At 40.4% G+C, this 13,926-nt stretch overlaps 1 protein-coding gene across 2 annotated transcripts in view; it reads right to left on the bottom strand.

The window, feature by feature from the left end:
* LOC121525692 (ras-specific guanine nucleotide-releasing factor RalGPS1-like) overlaps window positions 1–13,926 on the bottom strand; it is a 129,325-nt gene that overhangs the window by 27,370 nt on the left and 88,029 nt on the right. The gene's annotated exons all lie outside the window — the stretch shown is intronic.

The raw sequence follows: 13,926 nt of genomic DNA on the forward strand, positions 1-13,926 counted from the left end.
GACTGGAGCCCAAACTTAAACAGCTTTTTTGTACATTTTTTGCAGTGAAAACACACCAATAATGCCATTTAACTTTTTAATGCTAATGTCAGTCGTCATCAAACTTTACAGGAATGATCACACATTGATCCTGAACACATTCAGACATCATCATCATTATTTAGTCACAGCGCCCCCTTCTGGTAATCGGACATTTCCTCCTCTGATTTTTTGAAATTTCCCTCTAAATATTCAGCCCCACCACTCCATTCAGCCTAGACTCATGAGTTTTGGTCTGCATATGTGTCATCATCAGACCGACAAAAAAGCCTCTTGGACTCATGCCAAAATCCAAACAGGAAGTCCACCAGCTTCATCTCTATTTCAAAATAAGACATTTTTGATGGTGCTGAATGACTCCAACCTATTATAACTTTAGTAAATAACATTCTGTGTTAAAGGAAGTGACACAATTGGGTCATTTTTATTTTAGCAAGCAGCTCCTTATCTCGCCGTTCAACAGGAAGTCACTGTAACTCTATATGAAACTTCTGATTTGCATAAAATCTCACATGATTTAGGGTCTGCCCCTCTACATATTTAAAGGTGTATTGCATGTTTTTGCTTATGCTACCTACTGTAGCAAGCAGAAGCATCTCTCCATAAAATGTCCAGTTCTGGTCTCATTTTATAGGATAAATAAATAAATAACAGTCCAGTGTAACAGACACCTCTGAGGGTGGAGATGGCTGAATGGGTTAAAACACATGGATCTACTTTCATACATACACGTGCCTAAAGACAGTAACACTCCTTCTTCTACCTGCATGTAAACGTACTGGCCCTCAGCGTTTCTCTGTTTGTGTTCATAAATGATGGAAAATGTTAAAAAGTCAGCAGAATGAGTCAGAGATGATCCTCCGTGAGCTGCTGTTCATTAGAGACAGAGATTTATAAATGAGAAAATATTTTTACTTTGGGAGGAAGACTGACTAATTTATTCTTCCTAGGGTTATATAATCAGAGACAGAACAAGCCTTCAGTCATTCCTCTACTACATTTACTATCAGGATGGAAATCTCTCAGTGATGACGGACTAAACTACATTTACTCTGTTCTTACAAAGAAAAACAGGAAATAAAGAGACCGAGGGTGAGTAAATCCTTCAGTGCCGTCCTGAGTCAGACCATCAGACGTCTGAAAAAGTCATCAGAGCAGCAGGACGGTGAGTTTTCACTCCCTGAGGAGAAAATCAAAGCTGATGTCTGTTTCACGCTGCTTCCTCTCACTGACACCAACATGGTCCAACCTTTCCATGTTTCCATGGCTGAGAGGAGAGGGAGGGCTCAGTTCAGAGGAGCAGAGTTTAATGTCTGCTCACACTCTCCGTCTGTACAGGAGGAGCACTCTGGAGCCACCGCTCCCTCTGTGCTCGCTCTTTTTCATTCCCCAGCATGAGTTCTGGTTCGTCTCTGCTGCGTGTCTGAAGAACCTGAGCTATAAACACAAGAACATGAACACTCAGTCGACTTCCAGCAGACGCCTGCTGTTAAAACACGCCCGTATTTTAGCAGGTCCTAATTATCTCATCATTTTAGAGTAATCACACAATCATTTATAGCAACAATAATGATTGCCTAGTCATTTCTGAAGAATAAGCTGGAAAATACCTAGAATTAACCAATAATAACTCCAAAATATGGTGAAATTAAAGACGTATTCACATGGTAATAATTTATTAATTATCAGTTCAATCCTCAAAATATTGTTGTGATTCTCTGGGAAGTAGCGCTAATATACAATTTCCTAAAGATGACAGTTTCTGTAGAAGTTGCTTGAAAAGAGCGAGGTAATGATTTTATGTTGGCTCATAGAAGACCTCATCAGAAGAGTCCAGTGTTTGGTTCTAAGCTGGTCTTGGTTCTTAGCTGTTCTTGGTTCTTAGCTGTTCTTGGTTCTTAGCTGTTCTTGGTTCTTAGCTGTTCTTGGCTGTTTATAGTTCAGTGTTTGGTTCTTAGCTGTTCTTGGTTCTTAGCTGTTCTTGGTTCTTAGCTGTTCTTGGCTGTTTATAGTTCAGTGTTTGGTTCTTAGCTGTTCTTGGTTCTTAGCTGTTCTTGGTTCTTAGCTGTTCTTGGTTCTTAGCTGTTCTTGGTTCTTAGCTGTTCTTGGTTCTTAGCTGTTCTTGGCTGTTTATAGTTCAGTGTTTGGTTCTTAGCTGTTCTTGGTTCTTAGCTGTTCTTGGTTCTTAGCTGTTCTTGGCTGTTTATAGTTCAGTGTTTGGTTCTTAGCTGTTCTTGGTTCTTAGCTGTTCTTGGCTGTTTATAGTTCAGTGTTTGGTTCTTAGCTGTTCTTGGTTCTAAGCTGTTCTTGGCTGTTTATAGTTCAGTGTTTGGTTCTTAGGTGTTCTTGGTTCTTAGGTGTTCTTGGTTCTTAGCTGTTCTTGGTTCTTAGCTGTTCTTGGCTGTTTTTAGCTCAGTGTTTGGTTCTAAGCTGTCCTTGGTTCTTAGCTGTTCTTGGTTCTTAGCTGTCCTAGGTTCTTAGCTGTTCTTGGTTCTTAGCTGTTCTTGGTTCTAAGTTGTCCTTGGTTCTTAGCTGTTCTTGGTTCTTAGCTGTTCTTGGTTCTTAGCTATTCTTGGTTCTTAGCTTTTCTTGGCTGTTTTTAGCTCAGTGTTTGGTTCTTAGCTGTTCTAGGTTCTTAGCTGTCCATGGTTCTTAGCTGTCCTTGGTTCTTAGCTGTTCTTGGTTCTTAGCTGTTCTTGGTTCTTAGCTTTTCTTGGCTGTTTTTAGCTCAGTGTTTGGTTCTTAGCTGTTCCTGGTTCTTAGCTGTTCTAGGTTCTTAGCTGTCCTAGGTTCTTAGCTGTTCTTGGTTCTTAGCTGTTCTTGGTTCTAAGCTGTCCTTGGTTCTTAGCTGTTCTTGGTTCTTAGCTGTTCTTGGTTCTTAGCTATTCTTGGTTCTTAGCTTTTCTTGGCTGTTTTTAGCTCAGTGTTTGGTTCTTAGCTGTTCTTGGTTCTTAGCTGTTCTTGGTTCTTAGCTGTTCTTGGTTCTTAGCTGTTCTTGGCTGTTTATAGTTCAGTGTTTGGTTCTTAGCTGTTCTTGGTTCTTAGCTTTTCTTGGTTCTTAGCTGTTCTTGGCTGTTTATAGTTCAGTGTTTGGTTCTTAGTTGTTCTTGGTTCTAAGCAGTTCTTGGCTGTTTATAGTTCAGTGTTTGGTTCTTAGCTGTTCTTGGTTCTTAGCTGTTCTTGGCTGTTTATAGTTCAGTGTTTGGTTCTTAGCTGTTCTTGGTTCTTAGCTGTTCTTGGCTGTTTATAGTTCAGTGTTTGGTTTTTAGCTGTTCTTGGTTCTAAGCTGTTCTTGGCTGTTTATAGTTCAGTGTTTGGTTCTTAGCTGTTCTTGGTTCTTAGGTGTTCTTGGTTCTTAGCTGTTCTTGGTTCTTAGCTGTTCTTGGCTGTTTATAGTTCAGTGTTTGGTTCTTAGGTGTTCTTGGTTCTAAGCTGTCCTTGGTTCTTAGCTGTTCTTGGTTCTTAGCTGTCCTTGGTTCTTAGCTGTTCTTGGTTCTTAGCTGTTCTTGGTTCTAAGCTGTCCTTGGTTCTTAGCTGTTCTTGGTTCTTAGCTGTTCTTGGTTCTTAGCTATTCTTGGTTCTAAGCTTTTCTTGGCTGTTTTTAGCTCAGTGTTTGGTTCTTAGCTGTTCTTGGTTCTTAGCTGTTCTTGGTTCTTAGCTGTTCTTGGTTCTTAGCTATTCTTGGTTCTTAGCTTTTCTTGGCTGTTTTTAGCTCAGTGTTTGGTTCTTAGCTGTTCTTGGTTCTAAGCTGTTCTAGGTTCTTAGCTGTCCTAGGTTCTTAGCTGTTCTTGGTTCTTAGCTGTTCTTGGTTCTAAGCTGTCCTTGGTTCTAAGCTGTTCTTGGTTCTTAGCTGTTCTTGGTTCTTAGCTATTCTTGGTTCTTAGCTTTTCTTGGCTGTTTTTAGCTCAGTGTTTGGTTCTTAGCTGTTCTTGGTTCTTAGCTGTTCTTGGTTCTTAGCTGTTCTTGGTTCTAAGCTGTCCTTGGTTCTTAGCTGGTCTTGGTTCTTAGCTGTTCTTGGTTCTTAGCTGTTCTTGGTTCGTAGCTTTTCTTGGCTGTTTTTAGCTCAGTGCTTGGTTCTTAGCTGTTCTTGGTTCTTAGCTGTTCTTGGTTATTAGCTGTTCTTGGTTCTTAGCTTTTCTTGGCTGTTTTTCCCTCAGTGTTTGGTTCTTAGCTGTTCTAGGTTCTTAGCTGTTCTTGGTTCTAAGCTGTTCTTGGCTGTTTATAGTTCAGTGGTTGGGTCTTAGCTGTTCTTGGTTCTAAGCTGTTCTTGGCTGTTTATAGTTCAGTGTTTGGTTCTTAGGTGTTCTTGGTTCTTAGCTGTTCTTGGTTCTTAGCTGTCCTTGGTTCTTAGCTGTTCTTGGTTCTTAGCTGTCCTAGGTTCTTAGCTGTTCTTGGTTCTTAGCTGTTCTTGGTTCTAAGCTGTCCTTGGTTCTTGGCTGTTCTTGGTTCTTAGCTGTTCTTGGTTCTTAGCTGTTCTTGGCTGTTAATAGTCTAGTGTTTGGTTCTTAGCTGTTCTTGGCTGTTTATAACTCAGTGTTTGGTTCTTAGCTGTCCTTGGGTCTTAGCTGTTCTTGGTTCTTAGCTGTTCTTGGCTGTTTATAGTTCAGTGTTTGGTTCTTAGCTGTTCTTGGTTCTTAGCTGTTCTTGGCTGTTTATAGTTCAGTGTTTGGTTCTTAACTTTCTTGGTTCTTAGCTGTTCTTGGTTCTTAGCTGTTCTTGGTTCTTAGCTGTTCTTGGCTGTTTATAGTTCAGTGTTTGGTTCTTAGCTGTTCTTGGTTCTTAGCTGTTCTTGGCTGTTTATAGTTCAGTGTTTGGTTCTAAGCTTTCTTGGTTCTTAGCTGTTCTTGGTTCTTAGCTGTTCTTGGTTCTTAGCTGTTCTTGGCTGTTAATAGTTCAGTGTTTGGTTCTTAGCTGTTCTTGTTCTTGGCTGTTCTAGGTTCTTAGCTGTCCATGGTTCTTAGCTGTTCTTGGCTGTTAATAGTCTAGTGATTGGTTCTTAGCTGTTCTTGGTTCTTAGCTGTTCTTGGTTCTTGGCTGTTCTTGGTTCTTAGCTGTTCTGTGTTCTTAGCTGTTCTTGGTTCTTAGTTGTTCTTGGCTGTTTATAACTCAGTGTTTGGTTCTTAGCTGTCCTTGGTTCTTAGCTGTCCTTGGTTCTTAGCTGTTCTTGGTTCTTAGCTGTTCTGTGTTCTTAGCTGTTCTTGGTTCTTAGCTGTTCTGTGTTCTTAGCTGTTCTTGGTTCTTAGCTGTTCTGTGTTCTTAGCTGTTCTTGGTTCTTAGCTGTTCTTGGCTGTTTATAACTCAGTGTTTGGTTCGAAGCTGTCCTTGGTTCTTAGCTGTTCTTGGTTCTTAGCTGTTCTTGGTTCGAAGCTGTTCTTGGCTGTTTATAACTCAGTGTTTGGTTCTAAGCTGTCCTTGGTTCTTAGCTGTTCTTGGTTCTTAGCTGTTCTTGGTTCTAAGCTGTTCTTGGTTCTAAGCTGTTCTTGGTTCTAAGCTGTTCTTGGCTGTTTATAGTTCAGTGTTTGGTTCTTAGCTGTCCTTGGTTCTTAGCTGTTCTTGGTTCTTAGCTGTTCTTGGCTGTTTATAACTCAGTGTTTGGTTCTTAGCTGTTCTTGGTTCTAAGCTGTTCTTGGTTCTAAGCTGTTCTTGGTTCTAAGCTGTTCTTGGCTGTTTATAGTTCAGTGTTTGGTTATTAGCTGTTCTTGGTTCTTAGCTGTTCTTGGTTCTTAGCTGTCCTTGGTTCTTAGCTGTTCTTGGTTCTTAGCTGTTCTTGGCTGTTTATATCTCAGTGTTTGGTTCTTAGCTGTTCTTGGTTCTTAGCTGTCCTTGGTTCTTAGCTGTTCTTGGCTGTTTTTAACTCAGTGTTTGGTTCTAAGCTGTCCTTGGTTCTTAGCTGTTCTTGGTTCTTAGCTGTTCTAGGTTCTTAGCTGTTCTTGGCTGTTAATAGTCCAGTGTTTGGTTCTTAGCTGTCCTTGGTTCTTAGCTGTTCTTGGCTGTTTATAACTCAGTGTTTGGTTCTAAGCTGTTCTTGGTTCTTAGCTGTTCTTGGTTCTTAGCTGTTCTTGGTTCTTAGGTGTTCTTGGTTCTTAGCTGTTCGTGATTTTTTGTTGTTCTTGGCTGTTTATAACTCAGTGTTTGGTTCTTAGCTGTCCTTGGTTCTTAGCTGTTCTTGGTTCTTAGCTGTTCTGTGTTCTTAGCTGTTCTTGGTTCTTAGCTGTTCTTGGTTCTTCGCTGTTCTTGGTTCTTAGCTGTTCTTGGCTGTTTATAGTTCAGTGTTTGGTTCTTAGCTGTTCTTGGTTCTTAGCTGTTCTTGGTTCTTAGCTGTTCTTGGCTGTTTATAGTTCAGTGTTTGGTTCTTCGCTGTTCTTGGTTCTTAGCTGTTCTTGGCTGTTTATAGTTCAGTGTTTGGTTCTTAGCTGTTCTTGGTTCTAAGCTGTTCTTGGCTGTTTATAGTTCAGTGTTTGGTTCTTAGCTGTTCTTGGTTCTTAGCTGTTCTTGGCTGTTTATAGTTCAGTGTTTGGTTCTCAGCTGTTCTTGGTTCTTAGCTGTTCTTGGCTGTTTATAGTTCAGTGTTTGGTTCTCAGCTGTTCTTTGTTCTTAGCTGTTCTTGGCTGTTTATAGTTCAGTGTTTGGTTCTTAGCTGTTCTTGGTTCTAAGCTGTCCTTGGTTCTTAGCTGTTCTTGGTTCTTAGCTGTTCTTGGCTGTTTTTAGCTCAGTGTTTGGTTCTTAACTGTTCTTGGTTCTTAGCTGTTCTAGGTTCTTAGCTGTCCATGGTTCTTAGCTGTTCTTGGCTGTTAATAGTCTAGTGTTTGGTTCTTAGCTGTTCTTGACTGTTTATAACTCAGTGTTTGGTTCTTAGCTGTCCTTGGTTCTTAGCTGTTCTTGGTTCTTAGCTGTTCTTGGCTGTTTATAATTCAGTGTTTGGTTCTTAGCTGTCCTTGGTTCTTAGCTGTTCTTGGTTCTTAGCTGTTCTTGACTGTTTATAGTTCAGTGTTTGGTTCTTAGCTTTCTTGGTTCTTAGCTGTTCTTGGTTCTTAGCTGTTCTTGGTTCTTAGCTGTTCTTGGCTGTTTATAGTTCAGTGTTTGGTTCTTAGCTGTTCTTGGTTCTTAGCTGTTCTTGGCTGTTTATAGTTAGGTGTTTGGTTCTTAGCTTTCTAGGTTCTTAGTTGTTCTTGGTTCTTAGCTGTTCTTGGCTGTTTATAGTTCAGTGTTTGGTTCTTAGCTGTTCTTGGTTCTTAGCGGTTCTAGGTTCTTAGCTGTCCATGGTTCTTAGCTGTTCTTGGCTGTTAATAGTCTAGTGATTGGTTCTTAGCTGTTCTTGGTTCTTAGCTGTTCTTGGTTCTTAGCTGTTCTTAGTTCTAAGCTGTTCTTGGCTGTTTATAACTCAGTGTTTGGTTCTAAGCTGTCCTTGGTTCTTAGCTGTTCTTGGTTCTTAGCTGTTCTTGGTTCTAAGCTGTTCTTGGTTCTAAGCTGTTCTTAGCTGTTTATAGTTCAGTGTTTGGTTCTTAGCTGTCCTTGGTTCTTAGCTGTTCTTGGTTCTTAGCTGTTCTTGGCTGTTTATAACTCAGTGTTTGGTTCTTAGCTGTTCTTGGTTCTAAGCTGTTCTTGGTTCTAAGCTGTTCTTGGTTCTAAGCTGTGCTTGGTTGTTTATAGTTCAGTGTTTGGTTCTTAGCTGTTCTTGGTTCTTAGCTGTCCTTGGTTCTTAGCTGTTCTTGGTTCTTAGCTTTTCTTGGCTGTTTATATCTCAGTGTTTGGTTCTAAGCTGTTATTGGTTCTTAGCTGTCCTTGGTTCTTAGCTGTTCTTGGCTGTTTATAACTCAGTGTTTGGTTCTTAGCTTTTCTTGGTTCTTAGCTGTCCTTGGTTCTTAGCTGTTCTTGGTTTTTTAGCTGTTCTTGGCTGTTTATAACTCAGTGTTTGGTTCTTAGCTGTTCTTGGTTCTTAGCTGTCCTTGGTTCTTAGCTGTTCTTGGTTCTTAGCTGTTCTTGGTTCTAAGCTGTCCTTGGTTCTTAGCTGTTCTAGGTTCTTAGCTGTTCTTGGCTGTTAATAGTCCAGTGTTTGGTTCTTAGCTGTCCTTGGTTCTTAGCTGTTCTTGGCTGTTTATAACTCAGTGTTTGGTTCTAAGCTGTCCTTGGTTCTTAGCTGTTCTTGGTTCTTAGCTTTTCTTAGTTCTTAGGTGTTCTTGGTTCTTAGCTGTTCGTGGTTCTTAGTTGTTCTTGGCTGTTTATAACTAAGTGTTTGGTTCTTAGCTGTTCTTTGTTCTTAGCTGTTCTTGGTTCTTAGCTGTTCTGTGTTCTTAGCTGTTCTTGGTTCTTAGCTATTCTTGGTTCTTAGCTGTTCTTGGTTATTAGCTGTTCTTGGTTCTTAGCTGTTCTTGGTTCTTAGCTGTTCTAGGTTCTTAGCTGTTCTTGGTTCTTAGCTGTTCTTGGTTCTTAGCTGTCCTTGGTTCTTAGCTGTTCTTGGCTGTTTATAACTCAGTGTTTGGTTCTTAGCTGTCCTTGGTTCTTAGCTATTCTTGGTTCTTAGCTGTTCTAGGTTCTTAGCTGTTCTTGGCTGTTAATAGTCCAGTGTTTGGTTCTTAGCTGTCCTTGGTTCTTAGCTGTTCTTGGCTGTTTATAACTCAGTGTTTGGTTCTAAGCTGTTCTTGGTTCTTAGCTGTTCTGTGTTCTTAGCTGTTCTAGGTTCTTAGCTGTTCTTGGCTGTTAATAGTCCAGTGTTTGGTTCTTAGCTGTTCTTGGTTCTTAGCTGTCCTTGGTTCTTAGCTGTTCTTGGCTGTTTATAACTCAGTGTTTGGTTCTAAGCTGTTCTTGGTTCTTAGCTGTTCTAGGTTCTTAGCTGTTCTTGGCTGTTAATAGTCCAGTGTTTGGTTCTTAGCTGTCCTTGGTTCTTAGCTGTTCTTGGCTGTTTATAACTCAGTGTTTGGTTCTAAGCTGTCCTTGGTTCTTAGCTGTTCTTGGTTCTTAGCTGTTCTTGGTTCTTAGGTGTTCTTGGTTCTTAGCTGTTCTTGGCTGTTTATAGTTCAGTGTTTGGTTCTTAGCTGTTCTTGGTTCTAAGCTGTTCTTGGCTGTTTATAGTTCAGTGTTTGGTTCTTAGCTGTTCTTGGTTCTTAGCTGTTCTTGGCTGTTTATAGTTCAGTGTTTGGTTCTCAGCTGTTCTTGGTTCTTAGCTGTTCTTGGCTGTTTATAGTTCAGTGTTTGGTTCTCAGCTGTTCTTTGTTCTTAGCTGTTCTTGGCTGTTTATAGTTCAGTGTTTGGTTCTTAGCTGTTCTTGGTTCTAAGCTGTCCTTGGTTCTTAGCTGTTCTTGGTTCTTAGCTGTTCTTGGCTGTTTTTAGCTCAGTGTTTGGTTCTTAACTGTTCTTGGTTCTTAGCTGTTCTAGGTTCTTAGCTGTCCATGGTTCTTAGCTGTTCTTGGCTGTTAATAGTCTAGTGTTTGGTTCTTAGCTGTTCTTGACTGTTTATAACTCAGTGTTTGGTTCTTAGCTGTCCTTGGTTCTTAGCTGTTCTTGGTTCTTAGCTGTTCTTGGCTGTTTATAATTCAGTGTTTGGTTCTTAGCTGTCCTTGGTTCTTAGCTGTTCTTGGTTCTTAGCTGTTCTTGACTGTTTATAGTTCAGTGTTTGGTTCTTAGCTTTCTTGGTTCTTAGCTGTTCTTGGTTCTTAGCTGTTCTTGGTTCTTAGCTGTTCTTGGCTGTTTATAGTTCAGTGTTTGGTTCTTAGCTGTTCTTGGTTCTTAGCTGTTCTTGGCTGTTTATAGTTAGGTGTTTGGTTCTTAGCTTTCTAGGTTCTTAGTTGTTCTTGGTTCTTAGCTGTTCTTGGCTGTTTATAGTTCAGTGTTTGGTTCTTAGCTGTTCTTGGTTCTTAGCGGTTCTAGGTTCTTAGCTGTCCATGGTTCTTAGCTGTTCTTGGCTGTTAATAGTCTAGTGATTGGTTCTTAGCTGTTCTTGGTTCTTAGCTGTTCTTGGTTCTTAGCTGTTCTTAGTTCTAAGCTGTTCTTGGCTGTTTATAACTCAGTGTTTGGTTCTAAGCTGTCCTTGGTTCTTAGCTGTTCTTGGTTCTTAGCTGTTCTTGGTTCTAAGCTGTTCTTGGTTCTAAGCTGTTCTTAGCTGTTTATAGTTCAGTGTTTGGTTCTTAGCTGTCCTTGGTTCTTAGCTGTTCTTGGTTCTTAGCTGTTCTTGGCTGTTTATAACTCAGTGTTTGGTTCTTAGCTGTTCTTGGTTCTAAGCTGTTCTTGGTTCTAAGCTGTTCTTGGTTCTAAGCTGTGCTTGGTTGTTTATAGTTCAGTGTTTGGTTCTTAGCTGTTCTTGGTTCTTAGCTGTCCTTGGTTCTTAGCTGTTCTTGGTTCTTAGCTGTTCTTGGCTGTTTATATCTCAGTGTTTGGTTCTAAGCTGTTATTGGTTCTTAGCTGTCCTTGGTTCTTAGCTGTTCTTGGCTGTTTATAACTCAGTGTTTGGTTCTTAGCTTTTCTTGGTTCTTAGCTGTCCTTGGTTCTTAGCTGTTCTTGGTTTTTTAGCTGTTCTTGGCTGTTTATAACTCAGTGTTTGGTTCTTAGCTGTTCTTGGTTCTTAGCTGTCCTTGGTTCTTAGCTGTTCTTGGTTCTTAGCTGTTCTTGGTTCTAAGCTGTCCTTGGTTCTTAGCTGTTCTTGGTTCTTAGCTGTTCTAGGTTCTTAGCTGTTCTTGGCTGTTAATAGTCCAGTGTTTGGTTCTTAGCTGTCCTTGGTTCTTAGCTGTTCTTGGCTGTTTATAACTCAGTGTTTGGTTCTAAGCTGTCCTTGGTTCTTAGCTGTTCTTGGTTCTTAGCTTTTCTTAGTTCTTAGGTGTTCTTGGTTCTTAGCTGTTCGTGGTTCTTAGTTGTTCTTGGCTGTTTATAACTAAGTGTTTGGTTCTTAGCTGTTCTTTGTTCTTAGCTGTTCTTGGTTCTTAGCTGTTCTGTGTTCTTAGCTGTTCTTGGTTCTTAGCTATTCTTGGTTCTTAGCTGTTCTTGGTTATTAGCTGTTCTTGGTTCTTAGCTGTTCTTGGTTCTTAGCTGTTCTAGGTTCTTAGCTGTTCTTGGTTCTTAGCTGTTCTTGGTTCTTAGCTGTCCTTGGTTCTTAGCTGTTCTTGGCTGTTTATAACTCAGTGTTTGGTTCTTAGCTGTCCTTGGTTCTTAGCTATTCTTGGTTCTTAGCTGTTCTAGGTTCTTAGCTGTTCTTGGCTGTTAATAGTCCAGTGTTTGGTTCTTAGCTGTCCTTGGTTCTTAGCTGTTCTTGGCTGTTTATAACTCAGTGTTTGGTTCTAAGCTGTTCTTGGTTCTTAGCTGTTCTGTGTTCTTAGCTGTTCTAGGTTCTTAGCTGTTCTTGGCTGTTAATAGTCCAGTGTTTGGTTCTTAGCTGTTCTTGGTTCTTAGCTGTCCTTGGTTCTTAGCTGTTCTTGGCTGTTTATAACTCAGTGTTTGGTTCTAAGCTGTTCTTGGTTCTTAGCTGTTCTAGGTTCTTAGCTGTTCTTGGCTGTTAATAGTCCAGTGTTTGGTTCTTAGCTGTCCTTGGTTCTTAGCTGTTCTTGGCTGTTTATAACTCAGTGTTTGGTTCTAAGCTGTCCTTGGTTCTTAGCTGTTCTTGGTTCTTAGCTGTTCTTGGTTCTTAGGTGTTCTTGGTTCTTAGCTGTTCGTGGTTCTTAGTTGTTCTTGGCTGTTTATAACTCAGTGTTTGGTTCTTAGCTGTCCTTGGTTCTTAGCTGTTCTTGGTTCTTAGCTGTTCTGTGTTCTTAGCTGTTCTTGGTTCTTAGCTGTTCTTGGTTCTAAGCTGTTCTTGGCTGGTTATAGTTCAGTGTTTGGTTCTTAGCTGTTCTTGGTTCTTAGCTGTTCTTGGTTCTTAGCTGTTCTTGGCTGTTTATAGTTCAGTGTTTGGTTCTTAGCTGTTCTTGGTTCTTAGGTGTTCTTGGCTGTTTATAACTCAGTGTTTGGTTCTTAGCTGTTCTTGGTTCTAAGCTGTTCTTGGCTGTTTATAGTTCAGTGTTTGGTTCTTAGCTGTTCTTGGTTCTTAGCTGTTCTTGGCTGTTTATAGTTCAGTGTTTGGTTCTTAGCTGTTCTTGGTTCTTAGCTGTTCTTGGCTGTTTATAGTTCAGTGTTTGGTTCTTAGCTGTTCTTGGTTCTAAGCTGTTCTTGGTTCTTAGCTGTTCTTGGCTGTTTATAGTTCAGTGTTTGGTTCTTAGGTGTTCTTGGTTCTTAGGTGTTCTTGGTTCTTAGCTGTCCTACGTTCTTAGCTGTTCTTGGTTCTTAGCTGTCCTTGGTTCTAAGCTGTCCTTGGTTCTTAGCTGTTCTTGGTTCTTATCTGTTCTTAGTTCTTAGCTGTTCTTGGCTGTTTTTAGCTCAGTGTTTGGTTCTTAGCTGTTCTTGGTTCTTAGCTGTTCTAGGTTCTTAGCTGTCCATGGTTCTAAGCTGTTCTTGGCTGTTAATAGTCTAGTGTTTGGTTCTTAGCCTTTCTTGGTTCTTAGCTGTTCTAGGTTCTTAGCTGTCCATGGTTCTAAGCTGTTCTTGGCTGTTAATAGTCTAGTGTTTGGTTCTTAGCTGTTCTTGGCTGTGTATAGTTCAGTGTTTGGTTCTTAGCTGTCCTTGGTTCTTAGCTGTTCTTGGTTCTTAGCTGTTCTTGGCTGTTTATAGTTCAGTGTTTGGTTCTTAGCTGTTCTTGGTTCTAAGCTGTTCTTGGTTCTTAGCTGTTCTTGGCTGTTTATAGTTCAGTGTTTGGTTCTTAGCTTTCTTGGTTCTTAGCTGTTCTTGGTTCTTAGCTGTTCTTGGTTCTTAGCTGTTCTTGGCTGTTTATAGTTCAGTGTTTGGTTCTTAGCTGTTCTTGGTTCTTAGCTGTTCTTGGTTCTTAGCTGTTCTTGGCTGTTTATAGTTCAGTGTTTGGTTCTTAGCTGTTCTTGGTTCTTAGCTGTTCTAGGTTCTTAGCTGTCCATGGTTCTTAGCTGTTCTTGGCTGTTAATAGTCTAGTGATTGGTTCTTAGCTGTTCTTGGTTCTTAGGTGTTCTTGGCTGTTTATAACTCAGTGTTTGGTTCTTAGCTGTTCTTGGTTCTTAGCTGTTCTTGGCTGTTTATAGTTCAGTGTTTGGTTCTTAGCTGTTCTTGGTTCTTAGCTGTTCTAGGTTCTTAGCTGTCCATGGTTCTTAGCTGTTCTTGGCTGTTAATAGTCTAGTGATTGGTTCTTAGCTGTTCTTGGTTCTTAGGTGTTCTTGGCTGTTTATAACTCAGTGTTTGGTTCTTAGCTGTTCTTGGTTCTTAGCTGTTCTTGGCTGTTTATTGTTCAGTGTTTGGTTCTTAGCTGTTCTTGGCTGTTTATAGTTCAGTGTTTGGTTCTTAGCTGTTCTTGGTTCTTAGCTGTTCTTGGCTGTTTATAGTTCAGTGTTTGGTTCTTAGCTGTTCTTGGTTCTAAGCTGTTCTTGGCTGTTTATAGTTCAGTGTTTGGTTCTTAGGTGTTCTTGGTTCTTAGCTGTTCTTAGTTCTTAGCTGTCCTAGGTTCTTAGCTGTTCTTGGTTCTTAGCTGTTCTTGGTTCTAAGCTGTCCTTGGTTCTTAGCTGTTCTTGGTTCTTAGCTGTTCTTGGTTCTTAGCTGTTCTTGGCTGTTTATAGTTCAGTGTTTGGTTCTTAGCTGTTCTTGGTTCTTAGCTGTCCTTGGTTCTTAGCTGTCCTTGGTTCTTAGCTGTCCTTGGTTCTTAGCTGTCCTAGGTTCTTAGCTGTTCTTGGTTCTTAGCTGTTCTTGGTTCTAAGCTGTCCTTGGTTCTTAGCTGTTCTTGGTTCTTAGCTGTTCTTGGTTCTTAGCTGTTCTTGGCTGTTTATAGTTCAGTGTTTGGTTCTTAGCTGTTCTTGGTTCTTAGCTGTTCTTGGTTCTTAGCTGTTCTTGGCTGTTTATAGTTCAGTGTTTGGT

The sequence above is a fragment of the Cheilinus undulatus genome, linkage group 17 (genome assembly GCF_018320785.1).
Source record: "Cheilinus undulatus linkage group 17, ASM1832078v1, whole genome shotgun sequence".
Lineage (NCBI taxonomy): Eukaryota > Metazoa > Chordata > Actinopteri > Labriformes > Labridae > Cheilinus > Cheilinus undulatus.